This window comes from Nyctereutes procyonoides, unplaced genomic scaffold, assembly GCF_905146905.1.
Source record: "Nyctereutes procyonoides isolate TBG_1078 unplaced genomic scaffold, NYPRO_anot_genome, whole genome shotgun sequence".
NCBI lineage: Eukaryota > Metazoa > Chordata > Mammalia > Carnivora > Canidae > Nyctereutes > Nyctereutes procyonoides.
Genome location: NW_026575049.1, coordinates 64,845,276 through 64,861,106, shown reverse-complemented (window position 1 = coordinate 64,861,106; position 15,831 = coordinate 64,845,276). Strand labels below are relative to the sequence as shown.

Below are 15,831 nucleotides of genomic sequence, written 5' to 3'. Positions count from 1 at the left end.
CAGGCCCTGAGCATGCAGAGGTAACTGCCACAAAGTTTCCTGTCCTGATGAGACTTTACAATGGCTTATTCTGGGAGATTCTTGGACATCAACTGTTTACTTTCAAAAGATTCAGTGGGAATTATTTTAATTTAAGAAATACTCGTGACAGCCGGTTCGGGGGCAACTTTTCCAAACATGCTGTAACAAAATTGGCAATTTTAGCTAAATCACACCCTGTTCTTCAGACACTTGACTTAGATATTTCTTTACTACAGTAAATCTGTGTTCAGAATGTGGAAACTTGTAGGGACCAGCCACTCCAGCTCAACCTTAAAGACCGGTTTTTGGGCTAGGCTGCATTTTCTGGAAGAGCAAATCCTTTAAGTATTTGTATTGAAAGAGGACAGTAACAGCAGCTTGCAATAGCCAATCTGCATATTTTAATGGAAGCCCTTCTAGGCTTTTGTATTGGAATAACCAATGGAACTAATAAACTTAAGAAATGCCAGAATTTCTAATAAGAAGGAGAAGAAGAAAATGTATACCCTCTTGGTGATGTGCTAATGTCTTCTTAAGACTAATTAATAAGCACTGGACACTGCCTCAGATTCTGTGTGACTTAATAAATGAGGTGTTTTACGCCTCATCCTTCATGTTATCCAACAAACGCCTGTTCCACGTTCCTTATGTATCATGCACTATTCTAAACACTTTACTAGTATTGATTTCTTAAGACCTTCAAAATTTTGTGAATTTTATACTTGTTTGATGCTGTTATTTCTGTTAGTGTCTTCTGGAAGTTGTGCCTTTAGGTGTATTTTCCTCCTACATCACTAAAATTAGTGTTACAAAAAAGTCTCTGTATATTTTGCATCCCTTAAATGTATTAATTTTCTATCAGATCACATTCTTATATTTAAAATAAAAATGAATTTGGTTTTCAATTGTTCATTTTTCTGTTATTAACTCTACCACTTTCAAAAATTCCCAGTTAAAGCTGCACATTTCTCAGTTTCTGTGATATATGATCACAATGTTGATAACGGATTGAAAGAAATGACATTTTCCTTAAAATTTTAAGAAAAGCCCTATCCTGTGCAAAGTTTCACCTGGGTGACATAGCCAGTTAAGTGGCCAATTCTTGATTTCAGCTCAGGTCATGATCTCAGGGTTGTGAAATAAAGCCCCCATAGGCCTCCACACTCAGCAAGGAGTCTGCTTGAGATTCTCTCTCCCTCTCCCTCTGCCTCTTGTGCTCTCTCTCTCTCTCTCTCAAATAAATAAATATATATATTTTGTTAAAAAGCAAAAATATCAACACTGTCCTCAAAGTTACTCTGAAGATTAATTAGAATAATACCTGTATCCTGCTTAATCCAGTGCTAGCATCATATAGTAAGTTCTCAATAAGTGATTGCTAGTATTATTACCAACACATAAAAGTGCCAACCATATGACAGACAGTGCTAGAAGATTTCACATATCCTATCTCATTTAATCCTTCACAATCCTGTGAGGCAAGGAAAAATTCTTCCATTTGTATAGATTAGGAAGCTAAAGGTCAGAGAGGTTAATAACCTGCTCAAGGCTGGGATTTGTAGTCAGGTCTGCCTGACTCCAAAGTCCATTTTCTTCCTCCATAGAAGAAAATCGTCCTTCCTAAATCTCTTTCGCTATTTCATGCAAAATGTGGATTGCCATTTTCAAGTTTGTATTAATACATAGCTATGTGAAACCACTTCTGTTATCTACATTATTATAAATAACAAATACATCTTCTACCATATTTATCTCCTTTATCATTCAATTCAAGATAAACATATTTTGCCTAAAAGTTGTATTGGCATTCGGAAGAAACTCAGGTCTATACTTAAGATCCATAGACAAGCCAGATGAAGTACAGAGTAAAGTAGTATCTGTTTCTTCGATTCCCAGTGCTGGATGTGGATTTATCTTGGGCTGAATTTGAATTGTAGTCATTGTGACCCATCTTTATATATTTCTTCTTTAATTCAACAAATATTTAGTGAATGTTAAATAAATTAGTCCTAAGTCCTGCTTTTAAGGAACTATAAGTTCAATAGGAAAGATAGGATGTACTAAAGACCAATAATTCCAGATAAGAAGTAATAAGTGCTAGAAGAAAGAGATACACTAGTCTCAAGGATGGCAGTTTCTTCCTACTGGAAAGAGAAAGCTCAAAGCTGGCTTTAGGGAGAGAGTGGCCTCCTCTATTAATTGCTTTATCTATGTGCAAACTATTCATGAATTTGCTTCAAAATAATTCAGAAAGGGGTGAGTAGGTCGGGGTGCAGATAAAGTAAGACCAGCCATGACTTAGTCATGTGGAAGCTCAGTGTTGGGAGTGTGCGGAGCTTCTTCACACTAGTGTATCTACTTCTGTGTGTATTTGAAATTTTGCATTAGAAAAAGTTAAAGTATTCCCCATGTCATTTGCTTACGTAATGGGTACAAAATGTATATACATGGGTACCCATGTAAATGGGTACAAAATGTATAACATAATGGTTTGGGCCTGGAGGACTGGACAGGTAGGCCATTAATGACCACTGGTAAAATGAAGGGAAGTCTCCACCCCTAACCATTAGGCTTCCTTGTGTCTCCCTCCACACACAGAAACCTGAGCAACAGGAACTCCTTCATATAAAACTAAGAGTCAATGTAGGGTAATAACAACCTAGGGAATTCCCTAGAACCAGTGCCTACCTCTCAGGAGAGAATGAGCACATATCCTGATGAAAGCAGTCTGTGTGGGTTTTATAGAAAATTGAAAACACAATTGATAAAGCACAGGGGCTTCAGGGTATCTGCAGACTTGAATTTTGAGGCAGTATCCCATCCCTCTGATTACTCATGAAGATCTTACATGTAGGCTCAGGGAGGGATATGTGTCAGTATTTGTAGGTGAAATAAAGACATTAAGTACCGCATTGACCCAAGAGTTCTCCAAGGCTCTATATAGCACACATCCTCAGAATGTTCCATAGGTGTGTTATATAGTGATTTCTGTTAATTAAATGCAATATAATTTTGATGAAGGTATGCCCCTAGCCTAATTCAGATGCTCTCAGGCACATTGAGCAAAGGGTGGGGGGAAGGACAGAGCTCAGCCATCTGGCAGCATTCCATAAAACTGGACAGATTTATTATAAAATATGGCACTAGGGGAAGTGGTAGATAGAACTTTATACCCTTTTGAAGATGATAGAGTGTATTTCTCTTAGATTTTATCTGGATATTTTACCAGGATCAGGTTGTTCTGAAGAGGCATTGCCACCCTGACTCCAAACCCCAAATTAAAATTACAGCAAGTAAAATCAGAGAGTGTCACATGCTACTTTAATTCTGTGCTGCCATACTTTAGTGGCTTCTCATTTAAGAGTACATAATTATTCTCAAATTATCATTTATCATTTCATGGTTAAATTAGATTATCAACCAGAACTTTTAGGGAGATTGGAATTATATATGCAAACTAGATTCTTGTGACCACTATTTATGCTCCTTTTGGTTAGCTTTATTTCCTGAAGCTTCAAATCATCTATTTCATGGATAACCATCCTAGGGCACTGGGGAATATTCAAATGGAAAAAATCAGTACTGTTTCATATGGCATATTTGCAAGAGATATAGTTTGTCTGTAACAGAAACTTACCATTCAGTAGCAGTATAGGTTTCCAAGAATACTAAAATATTTCTTTAAGGAAATGTAATTCACGTGACCTCTAACTTCTTAATTGTACCCAGGTGTGTGCACAACTGTTTTTGCATGTGTTTTCTACACGTTATTTTAATAAAAGAGAAAGAAGCTCTCCAGAGGGTCTCTCCCTTTATACAATGAGACAAAATGACTTGGAAACTCCCTGGATATCCTCTGATCAACAGTTGGCAATTCTGACAGCTATAATGTTTCTTAGAACACCAGGCTCCTGATATTTTTCTTCTTCTTTCTAAAGAGAAACAGTGATTTTATTTACCCATGTAATCGAAATGTCTTTCTACCAACCCTGCTTGATCTCAGTAGTGTCAACTGATAAAATCTATTCCTTTCATAGGCCAAACAACTTTCAGATCCCAGGTCAGAGGTCACTTCCTTGGGGGGAAATAAGAAGACTTTAAAGAAATTAAAAAGCTTGGATTTCCTCACAGAAGTCGTCCACATGGGATAATCTTACAACCTTCATGTTCTCCTAATTCCCACCAGCTGTGTGATTATTTGATTGGTGTTCATCTATTCCATGAGACATTATAAACTCCATGAAGGTAGCATCTGGGTTAGTTTTATACACAATTATATTCCCAGTACCTGAAGCAAAGAAAGCTCAAAAAATATTGGTAGAATTAATTAATGTAAACATATATACAAATGTGTACATCAATAAATGAGTAAAGAAATTGCTCAAAGAGGCTTTATCCGTAACACTTTAGAACCTCACTCTCCATACTGCAGACACGAGCCACACATAGCTATTTTAATTTAACCTTAAATTAATTAAAATTAATAAAACTAAAAATCCAGTTCCTCAGTTGCACCAGCTACATTTCCAATGCTCAATAGTCACACACAACTAGTGGCTATTGGAAAGCACAAATTATACTTGATCAGTGCAGATTATAGAGTATTTCCATCATTGTAGAAAGTTCTAGTGGGCACAGCCCAAGTAATGCTATAATTCTGGTCCAAGGGGAGTATTATTCTTCCAGGCTCAATCAGTTCATTATTAGTGCTGCTATTGTTAGTATTAACTGAATGACTTAAACCCCTTTCCTATAAGACTGTTGTTCTCCACTAGATTGAGCATAATCTTTACCTCTTTTTCTTCCAAATTATTGACAAATCATTTGGCTGCTCTGATTTATAAAAGTCCAGGCACCTATGGTTCTACATACTTTCCTGAGTACTCAAAAGAATCCTTGAAATTGAGAAAATCCACTGTTCTAACAGTGCATTTATTATACAGGCTAGGTCTTTATGTACATACTGAGAATAAAGATGGGAAAGACATAATGTGCTCTAGAAGTCATCATTAGTGTACGGGGAATTTGGATTTGTATTAATTTACTTAATTATGTTAAGGACATGATTGCACCACATTCTGAAATTGTAATTATGTGTTAAACTGGTATTGCATTCCAAATGAATAATATTCAACACATTTACTAAGATTTTTTTTATTTCAACTATTATGCATTTTTAAAAACATAAGACTGTACTTACAGCCATCTCATTTCATACACTACAAGCAAATATTTTGTCTCTAAGAGCAGGGACTGAAAGTTGCCAGGGCATAGAATAACAAAACTATAACATTTATACTTAATTAAAAGTAATTTGATTTAAATACCCATACAAGCAAAAGCATCTTTAGTAATGATACAAGTGAAGATAAGAGACTGGTGAAGATGATATGATGCTCAGATTCAGGGACACAAACCAGGAAACCAGTACACTGGGAGAAATATGCAAATTTCTAGGAAACTTTGTCTCTTGTAACAAAGAAACAGGTTCTTTGCCTCCTTTTAACAAGCTAGACTCTATATAGTCCCATTTTTCTCCATATCTTTATTTAAAGGGTGCTCTCCAGAACATGAGAGACTCCTAACTCTGGGAAACGAACCAGGGGTGGTAGAAAGGGAGGTGGGTGGGGGATGGGGGTGACTGGTGACGGGCACTGAGGGGGGCACTGGATGGGATGAGCACTGGGTATTATTCTATATGTTGGCAAATTGAACACCAATAAAAAATAAATTAAAAAATAAAAGGTGCTCTCCAATAAATACTATGGTTACCTTAACTACACCCACGTTTTAAATTATATATCACAAACTTTTGTCAATCCGTATCATAAAATGCCAAAACCAGCTTTTGAACCAAATACATTTTACCACACCATCATTATCATGTCCCAGGTTTCAGTGACAGTTAATAAATGCAATGAATACTTGCACTATTTTTGACAGACAACAACCTCAATGCCAAACACGCTTGTCAACATAGCTAATACACTATCATTTATCGTATTCTGATAACTTCAAATTTTCATACTACAGGTGTTCCAAACCATAGGAAACCAACTATTTCCCTAATAGCACACTTTAACACTTTAAGCCCTAGAACTGAAAAGTACACAATTAACTTTTTCCAGGCGCACTTGTAGGGATTGCACCTGTGTCTACCTACAAATAGTCTCAGATTTTCTGCTTCACTCTTAGCCTTTACATCTCAAAACCTTTTGTTTACAAAATGCATGTTATGTTTGGCAAAGGTGAAATTGTATGGTTCCACCACTGGGAACTCAGGTCTTATTTTTTAGAAGGTAACCTAGGGGTTGTCAGAATGCCACACAGCAAGTTTATGGACAAGGAGCTTCAAAGAATGGGTTCAGAGGTGAGAGACCGGATGAGTAGAAAAAAGAATTGAGAGGATTCGTGCCCCTCATCTCTGCTGATTTTCAGTGGAAATCCAAGACCAGCCAACTCCTTTGAAATCTGTCTTCTTAGAGACTGTTAACTTTGCAGGAATCAGACACTCAACGTCTTCTAAGTCAAGAGATATAACTGTTGATGAGTAAAGTAAGGCTAGTTGACAGATAAGGAGGGATGAGTGAGGGGCACGTGGGTTGTTCAGTGGTTGAGCATTTGCCTTTGGCTCAAGTTGTGATCCTAGGGTCCTGGGATTGGGTCCCACATCAGGCTACCCAGAGGGAGCCTGCTTCTCCCTCTACCTATGTTTCTGCCTCTCTCTGTGTGTCTCTCATGAATAAATAAGCAAAATCTTGAGAAAAAAAACAAAAAACATGAGGGATGAATGGGAACTGTGATAAGTCCCATCCAAAAACATTTAAATTTTTAAAAATATATATGAGATAGCCCAAGCCCATTGACAATCTGTGGAGGTGCAGATTTGAAGTCTCTACTTGAGTTTAGGGCAGAAGCCAGAGTTATTTGCTGGGGTAATTTAAGGGACTTTGCATTCCAATAAAAGTCACAAGGCTATGCTTTAAAAAGGGCCAGAGAGTCCATTTAGAACAAGTATTTCAAGTTTTAGGTTGTAAAATTATATCTAATTACAAACTAACTTTTTTCCATCTCTCAAATCCCTCAGCCTTCTGTTGGCTTGATCCAAGCTGCTTCACCCAACATTGCCACATACCAAGTCCTTTCTGGCCACTGGTGTGGTAGTCTCCACCATAGTGAGCAGATTTAGAATTTGCCCCAATTTTGTGTGAAACAATATCCACAGAAAGGGAATTCTGAGATCCTTTCCAAGTTTTTATTTTTAAGACTTTACTTATTTATTCATGAGAGACACAGAGAGAGGCAGAGACACAGGCAGAGGGAGAAGCAGGCTCCAGGCAGGGAGCCTGATGCGGGACTCGATCCTGGGACCCCAGAATCATGCCCTGGGCCGAAGGCAGGCACTAAACTGCTGAGCCACCCAGGGATTCCCTCCTTTGCAAGTTTTGAAGGTGCTGTATGCCTGAAGATAATTCTCCTACAGGTGGTATTCCCACTTCTAATGGGAACAGAGTATTTAAAATGGTTGGGCTTACATTATTCCACTGTAAACAAACAGGTACTGTGTTTAAATCCTGTGAGGTTTGGGCCAAGTAAATAATCTTTTTACTTCAATTTCCTCAACTTTTAATGTGAATGGCGATGGTACCTAGCTCATAAGGTTGTTGTAAGCATCATATGTGTTGATGCATACAAAGGTGCCGTGGATGTAACCTACTAAATACTCAATAAATAATATCTATTTTATTGTAACACTTCCCACATCATTTACTAATAATCCTGAACATTGGTGATACAATGCCAATGACAGTGAGAAATCTGGTAGTAGTGCTTAGGTAGAAGATAAACGTAAGAGGAAATGGATTGAAAACAAAGGAGAATTTATTTATTGGGTGTTCACAATGTGCCAGACACTGTGATAAGTGCTTTCCTTTTATGTTTTTGGTCTCATCTACTTTTCACAACATCTTCATGGGTTCTGAACTCTTAATAACTGCATTTTGAAAATGACTCATATGGTGATTTGTACTGCAAAAACCTGGCTAGGTTAGACCTAGGTTCCCAAAAAGCCACTTCCCTATATGGTTCTGGGTTTGATTTGGCCAAAAGTGGAATTCATGTGAGATACGGAATGCAGAAGTAAAGCAGCCGCCATTACTCTCCGCAGGCCATCGTGGCTAGATGCAGCAGTGGCAGACATAGAGATGCCAGTAGGTTCTCCTCCAATCCACGTCTTGCTCTTTCGAGGACCTCTGGCCCTGCTGATGAAACACAGCATTCATGACCAGATGCTTGCAAGCAAACCTTCCGAGGCAGCAGTTCCCCATGGACTTCTTCACATCTCCCTACTCACAGGTCCATTCCAGCAGTTGGTCATGCCTGTCATCTCAGAGGGACTGATGAGTGACCCCTCTGATCTTCACTTTCGCGGGGCCTCCCACACTAGCAGTTCTGTTTCCCTAATCAACTCTTGACTGATCCAAGGTAGTGGCATCAGGGCAAGATTAAATAGCTCACCCAAGGTCACTCAGTGCATGAAGGAGCCAGAATTGGAAGCCTTAATCTGCTTCCGGAGCCCATGCTCTTAATAACTACTATGCAGCACTGCATAGAAGGAGGAAGGAAAAGGAAGGGAAGAAAGAAAAGAAGACTATAAAGTAGGAGGGACGGAGGGGCATCTGAGTGGTTCAGTGGTTGAGCATCTGCCTTTGGCTCTGGTTATGATCTTGGGGTCCTAGGATCGAGTCCCGTATCAGGCTCCCTGCAGAAAGCCTCCCTCTGCCTGTGTCTCTGCCTCTGTGTGTCTCTCATGAATAAATAAATAAAATCTTAAACATAAAAAAAGTAGGAGGCAGGGAAATGGAGGTAACATGGCTAGAAGGGAACATAAGGAAGCGTGGAGGGGGTTGGAGAACGATGAGAACGAGATAGCAGGCAATGGAGAGAGGGAAAGGAAAGTGCAGAGGAAAAACATTAAGGGGGATAGGATAGCCACCTTCTCAGCTTTATTTGCTCTGTCAATATGGCCTCTGCAGCACAGAGAGGGAATTTTAAGCATGGTTAATATATGCCAGAGGACTGCAGAGTTCTAGAGCTTAGTTGTTAAGGAAGCAAATGCTCTTTTGGTTTATTCTATTAGAAACTGAATCTAACGTTTCTAAAGGTGGTTGTTGTTGTTGTTTTTTTTTCTTTAAACAGAGGACCTGATAATGTCTCAAACTATTCACTCTTTTCTTTAGCCTTTGCTAATTAATTTTTTACAACCTTGCATAAGTCATTGGTAAATATCAACTTGCAAGTCAGCAACCTTTGTTACAGACTTTGTAAGTTGAGAAACCAAATATTTTTATGCAACAGAACAATGACTAACAATTTAATTAGAGATCATCATGTTCAACTGGAGTGATAATCAATTTAACTATGTGATATTCAACATGAGGGATGTGGCAAACTTTGTGCAATAATTACAAAATAGAAGTGTGAGATATCATTTTCCTCTGTGACTACTAGGTTTACCCCAGATATTTACTGTGTTTAACATGATAGCTGCCAAGGAGGCATAGAAATTAATTTAAAATCTTGTTTGGGTTTTGTTTTCTACTTCGAAGCAGCTAAGACTTCTAAAGTATCCCGTTCGGGGTACAGACAGTGCTCTGCAAGTGTCCTGATGTGCACAGAGGTGAGAGGACATTATGTCTGACTTTGAGGACAAATCATCTCGTCCCCACCATTATCCTGCATGATTGCCCATGCATTGCTCCTGACTTGTACCCTAAGCATTGGTCAGCATGTTTTTGGCAAGACTGTGCCAGGAGAACAGGTTTTATGAGAGGAGAGTGATAGAAGATGGGATAATCTTGCCCTAACACCATCCCTTATTTCCTTTTAGCCTTGTTTTCCTCTAGGTTCCATGATATTATAGTATCCAGTCAAGGAACCAGGCTGTAAAGGGACAAGGATACCAAACTTGCTTTTACAACTGCATGCCCTCTTCTGGCCTCAAGATGAGGTTAACAAGGGCAGGCTCGCATCAACATATTTTTTCAAAAATTTTTAAGGTGCTGGAATTCATTTCACTGGATTTGGGTGAATTTTGCCTACTAAAAAGTACCACAACCTCAAAATGGCATCAGAAGGCAAATTTCCATTTGTTATTTATATAGTATTTACTATTATAAATAATTACTAAGGTAATTATCTTATAATTATCATTATAATAAATAATTATTGATTATTTGCTATCACTGGGAAATAAGGGGCAATCTTAGTCTTCTGGAGCTTCTGGGGAAGGGCCTGGAAAACCATCTGAACCCATCCAGCTCACCCATTCAGCAGTCATTACCACATGTACCTGGGCATATAGAGCCCTAACACCTTCAGCCTTTGTCCTATACCTTTTTGTCTACCCCCCTCACACTTTTTTTTCTTTACAAGTTCCCAGCCTTCCCAGATTCTAGCCTTGTGGGTTACTTTCCTGTCTATAGCCTGAGGCAGGATTCTGCTTGGCCACTTCCCTGGTACTAACCTCTGCCTCTCCTTCTGTTCACAATCTGGATATCCAGTGAAACCATGGGTTCCTACTCCTTACCATAGACCCTCCCAGGTAGCAACTTCCCATTCACCCAGCACCAAGGGAACTTAAACACAAAGGTAGAAAGCAGAGAAACATGGTGTTCCCTTAAGTAAGCCTCAACTCTGGGAGCAGCTATTAACAGCTTACTCCAGTCTCTGCATTATGACTCTGGGAGATAGCATGGCCATTGCAGTGCCAACAGTATACCTACACTAAGGTTTCTTCTATCTGAACCCTGGAATACATGGCAGGGCAGCAGGGGAGTGGTGGACAGAAAATAAGAGGAGGTTGCAAAGCAGGTATATGGACATTCAGAGATCAAGCATGTTTGCCTTGCCTAGGCTTATGAGCAATAAAGTGTTCCTATTCCAAGGAGGCAGGACCCAGGAAAGACCCAGGTCCCATATCTCATTCATAGACTAGTCAGGATCTTTTCTTAATGGATTCAACTTGTACTCAGCTTCCACAGTTGGTTTCAGTCAACTGATATTTCTGAGCTTTTGGCCTCATCTCCTGGCTGTACCTCTTGGGTATCCTCGATTATAGACATTGATTTGCCATCACAGGAACACTTCAAACATGCTTTGAAGAACATATGTGTCATGTAGCCCAGCAACAGCAGTAATCTCTACACCCACTCTTGCATGAGACTCTAGCCCTCGGCACAGCCCAGTTAGCTCCAATCCCTAAAAATGGGGTTTGAACAACTTTAGAGCAAGTATAGTGAGGGAGAGTGGGAAGGAGTTATTGACATTTATTGAATCCCTGTTATAAGTCAAATATTATTCTAGATGTTTTGTTCATAGCATCATGAACATGGTATCATTTTGTTCATAGTATTTCATGATCTATTAGAATATAAATTCTATGAGATCCAGAGAACTTTGCTGTTGTATCTCTAGCACCCAGAACTGTGCCAAGCTGATAGAAATGCTCAGAAAATATTTATTAAGCACACACAGGACCCAGATTTTGGTTTCTATATACCATTCCCTAACAAAAGGAACCGGGGCTCTTTGGAGAGATGGCTGATTTTACAACTGGAGCAGAGAGAAAAAACAAGATGAGCCTAGAGCACTTTATAATCCCCAAAAGCAAAGAAGTGCTCAGAAAAACAAAGGGTCAGAACACATCAAAGAGGCACAGGAAACAACCTGAAAGAGTTCCCCATGGACAAAGTTGGAGCAATTTAAACAGCAAAATAAAGAACATAGCTTTTTACCTAAAATATAAAATATGCATGACTCCATACTAATATAAATGAATGAATAAAAATTAATTAACTAATAAATTAACTAAGAAGAAGACAATTCTTCCTTACAAAAGAACTCCAAATATGTGGATATTTCTCCTCAAATAGGCAGAGCTTAATCTCCCACTCCACACTCCCATCTTGACTGGCTCCAATCTATGTCCAGCCTGGTTCCCAGAGTTCACCACTCTAGCTAGGCATTTACACCTTGTAATGACCTTGTCACAGTAGGTGTCCCAAGTTTAAACAACCTTAATAACCATTTGCCAGCTTAATATAATCAAGTCAAATTCTGCCTCTAATATATACGATTTATATTAAAGCATTTGAGTACTTTGTACAGTTATCCAAGGACTCAAAATATACTTTCTTTTTTGTCTTAAGGTTTTAGTAATAACTTATATTTGTTGAAGTCATATGTGTGGGCATATATGTTCACTATAATCCTATTATAAGTATTACTATCACTCATTTTCACAAATAAGGAAATAGAGTCAATGAGGTTAAAAGACTTTCCCATACAATTAATAAGTGGTAAAGCCAAAATTTAAACTTATTCTATGCCTATATTTTCCCACTGTGCCATGCTGCCTGGCCAAAAAACCGCTAAAAGTTCTATAGATACAGTATTCCGTATGCAAAGCATTATGAACACAGGTAGAACTAAAATTATGTCTACCAACTTGGTTTCAGATTCTTGCTTGGTTTCAAATATATGCTGAGCTTATTGTTTCTTGCCTGGTGATTTACTTTCTATACTTGCCTAACAGAGAAGGTAACAGATGTAGTGTGAGAGCGAAAGATAAACAAAATGTGTCCTGATGCCAATGTCAAAATTAACTCTAACAAAAGGGAAAAGTTGAAAGAGGAAATTTTGTTTTTGATATAGTTTGAATCACCCATACTTCTATAATAATTTACAAATCATAGAAGATTTGGGGACTCTATCTTATTTTTTTAATTGTTTCTTTAATGGAAAGGGTTGCAAATTTTTAATGAATAAATAGTTTAATCGTTCTCAGTTATTTGGTTACATACCTTTCTTTCTCTACGAGGTTCTACAATCTGTGGAAACCACCATGTCTTATTCATCTTTTTAAACCCTATTGCCTGACAAAAAGTAGGGACCACTAAAATAACAATTGAATGAAGGAATCAATGAATCAAGGAATAACAAGCAAATTATTATCAAGTCAAAAATAGTCCAAAGCGGATCAAGCATTGACAGATGAAGCCTTTTCTCTCCCAACCAGAGAGTTCTCTATCAATCCTTTTGATAGGACAGATTTTCTTTCCTCGAGGCCACAGGGTGCTTAAAAAGCAGATTCAAATTCAGTTAACACCCACTGAGAACCTGCTATGTGTCAAGATAGTTCATGTACAATAGCTTATGTAAAACATCTAATAACCCCGTAGCTAATATTATCTCCAGCTTTCAGATGAGGATGTTCAGGCTCAAAGAAGTTAAACACTTTGCTGAGGGTCTCATAGCTAGTAAGGGGCACAATTGGAGCTTGAACCTAGTCTCAATTAAATTTCACCACTCACTCCACTCCCCTGCTGTTTCCCCACAGTGTACCAACCCAATGCCACATTTTGGTAGAATTTATGGCACACCTTGCTCACAGTTTAACATTCCTGAAATAGGAATGCATTTTATAAATGACAGCCTTTAAAATTCCTTGAAATGTGATAATGGTTTCTCAAAAACTATTGAGTTCACCATCTTTATCCTGTATTATTACCTCTGACCAAAAGCTAGTATTGGAGACCTCTATTCTGTTTGCAGTATCAAAAGAAAGCTGAAAGAGCCTAACTGCAATTATTTAGAGAATGGCAGGAAGACAGCTCTGATCAAAAACCTTGTTTGCATTGTTTTTATTTTGTCACTTAACTATCAGAAATTCTTAGCTTAGTTAATAGTTTAATTGGCTAATTTCCTCTTATTCTCAACTGAGATCACCTCAAAGAGGCAATGAAGGCTTTGATTCAGAGTGCAGTGGAGGACAGTGAGGGCGTTGACACCATTTGAGAGGGCAATGGGAGTACCCTGGGAAAGATAAGAAGGTTCCTCAGGGGAACATTAAACAATAGGGACAGGTTAAGGAGTGCAATTTAAAATGAAATAAACAAAAAAAATGAAATAAACACTTTAAGAAAGTAAATAAATACACTCCAAATAGAGACTATCATACATTAATAAGAGCATTCATAAGAAACTGTGGCAGGTAAGATGGTGATGTTAAGAGCAAAGGGAAGCTGTTATTTCACATTTATGAATAAGTTAACCAAATGCTCAGGGTGAAATGAAATGGTTCCTAATTTATATGTAGACAACAAAACCATTTTTAAATCACTGATTATTACATTGCTCTAAAACAACCATTGCCTTTTGTGCCTACTACCAACCAAAAACACTCTCAAAATTAAATATCTAGTTCTTGATTAAAATTATCTAATAAGCCAGAGATTTCCTGCATTTGACCCAGGGTCATTGGATCCACTTTTTCGGACTCATCCAGGAAGACTCATCGATCAGCTCAATAAAAATTTTGTCCTGGCCCGGAAGTCCCAGGTCAATTTCCAGATCAAGACCAAGACATTTGTGAAACCAGTTCAATGTCCAGTAGGCACAACAAGGGAGTACTATCCTGTCACTGGCCCGAAGCATCTGTATCCCAGTTTACTGGGCAAGCCAAAACAGTCTCCAATCCACAGTTCCTTTTCTTTAAGCATGGGTGGCCATGTTTTGTATCTCATGATCCAATCTCATGGTTGTTGCTAATTGAACAATGGGGACGGCATCTACTTCAAGAAAAGCCTATTTGTAGACTGCCCAGAAGCCTATGTAGTCTGGTTCAAGAGGACTTTGTGATGGTTGCAGACCTTGGACCAACTGAATTCTATCTCCTTGTAAGATGAATGATTCAGGGATGTGGACACGCAGTGATGCTGAGAAAGACAACTGGCTGTTGGAAGTGAGAGAAGGAGATACACAGAAGAGAGCATATTGAAAGGGAAGAGCTAAGTTACTCTAGCATAGAACAGTAGAGTAGATGCGGGCAAAAGAATTGTGAACAACCTTTCAGTTCTATTTTCTGAAACAGCTGGCCATGGTTATTTTTCCTGGGATGTTTTGTTTATTCAAATTTATCCTGAGTTCTCTTGAGCCCCAGTGAAGTTGGCCAGAAATGGTTACATTTGAACCAAATGGTTAAGGTAGTGTGTAACATGAATACCTCAGCAGTTTAATACAATGAAAGGTTATTTCACTTTTTGCAGAATTTGCTCCAGATCTAAAAGACTATTCAGGGCATGTGTTCTTCAAAATTCCAGATTTCAAGCTGAGAACTGATCACTGACTCAGATACTTCTACCTACATGTGATGTGACACTTCTGTCCCAGTAATTGGCCAGAGCTTATCACATGGTCCAATTAGTGACAAGGAAACCAAGAAATGTGATTTTCCAAGTACTGGGAAGAAGAAAACTAGAAATATTGAGTGAATCAGGTACCTAAATATGGGATACCCTGCTACTATAACTTTAACCTTTTCTTGGTGCTTTATGTTAATCATTTTAGCCCTTCCTACGCTTCACTGAAGCCTATCAGATAGTGTTCCATTCAAGTCATTTAACTCACCTTTGATTCACTGTCAGACACACCTAGTCACACCTCTCTAGTCACTAGCAAATTTGATGCTTCACAATAAATTTAACAAAAATTGTAGCAAGCAGGGACTTGCATTGTTGAGTAGATGCTTTTTTTAAATAGAGAAGTATCTTTTATTTATCATAAACACAGCACACCATAAGAAAGCACACAAATTATAGCTGTCTCTGATCTCAAGTCAGTCTTGTCAAACTACCTTTTAGAATGAAACAATCTTAACCTCTCTTGGGATTCACAAACTTTCTTCTCATTGTTAAGCCTGCAATTTTATGAAAATCGGTATCTACCTTTTGCCCCAAAGCTACTGCCTAT

General features: G+C 38.3%; 1 long non-coding RNA gene across 3 annotated transcripts in view; it reads right to left on the bottom strand.

Annotated features, from left to right (window-relative positions):
- Positions 1 to 15,831, bottom strand: part of LOC129511424 (uncharacterized) — a 95,808-nt gene that overhangs the window by 56,080 nt on the left and 23,897 nt on the right. The window contains exon 3 of one of the 3 annotated variants that reach the window (XR_008664819.1): positions 7,398 to 8,282. The exons of the other annotated variants lie outside the window; for them this stretch is intronic. This is a non-coding gene — a long non-coding RNA (uncharacterized LOC129511424). Of the gene's footprint in view, positions 1 to 7,397; positions 8,283 to 15,831 lie in introns of those variants that run through there. 3 annotated transcript variants of the gene reach the window in all.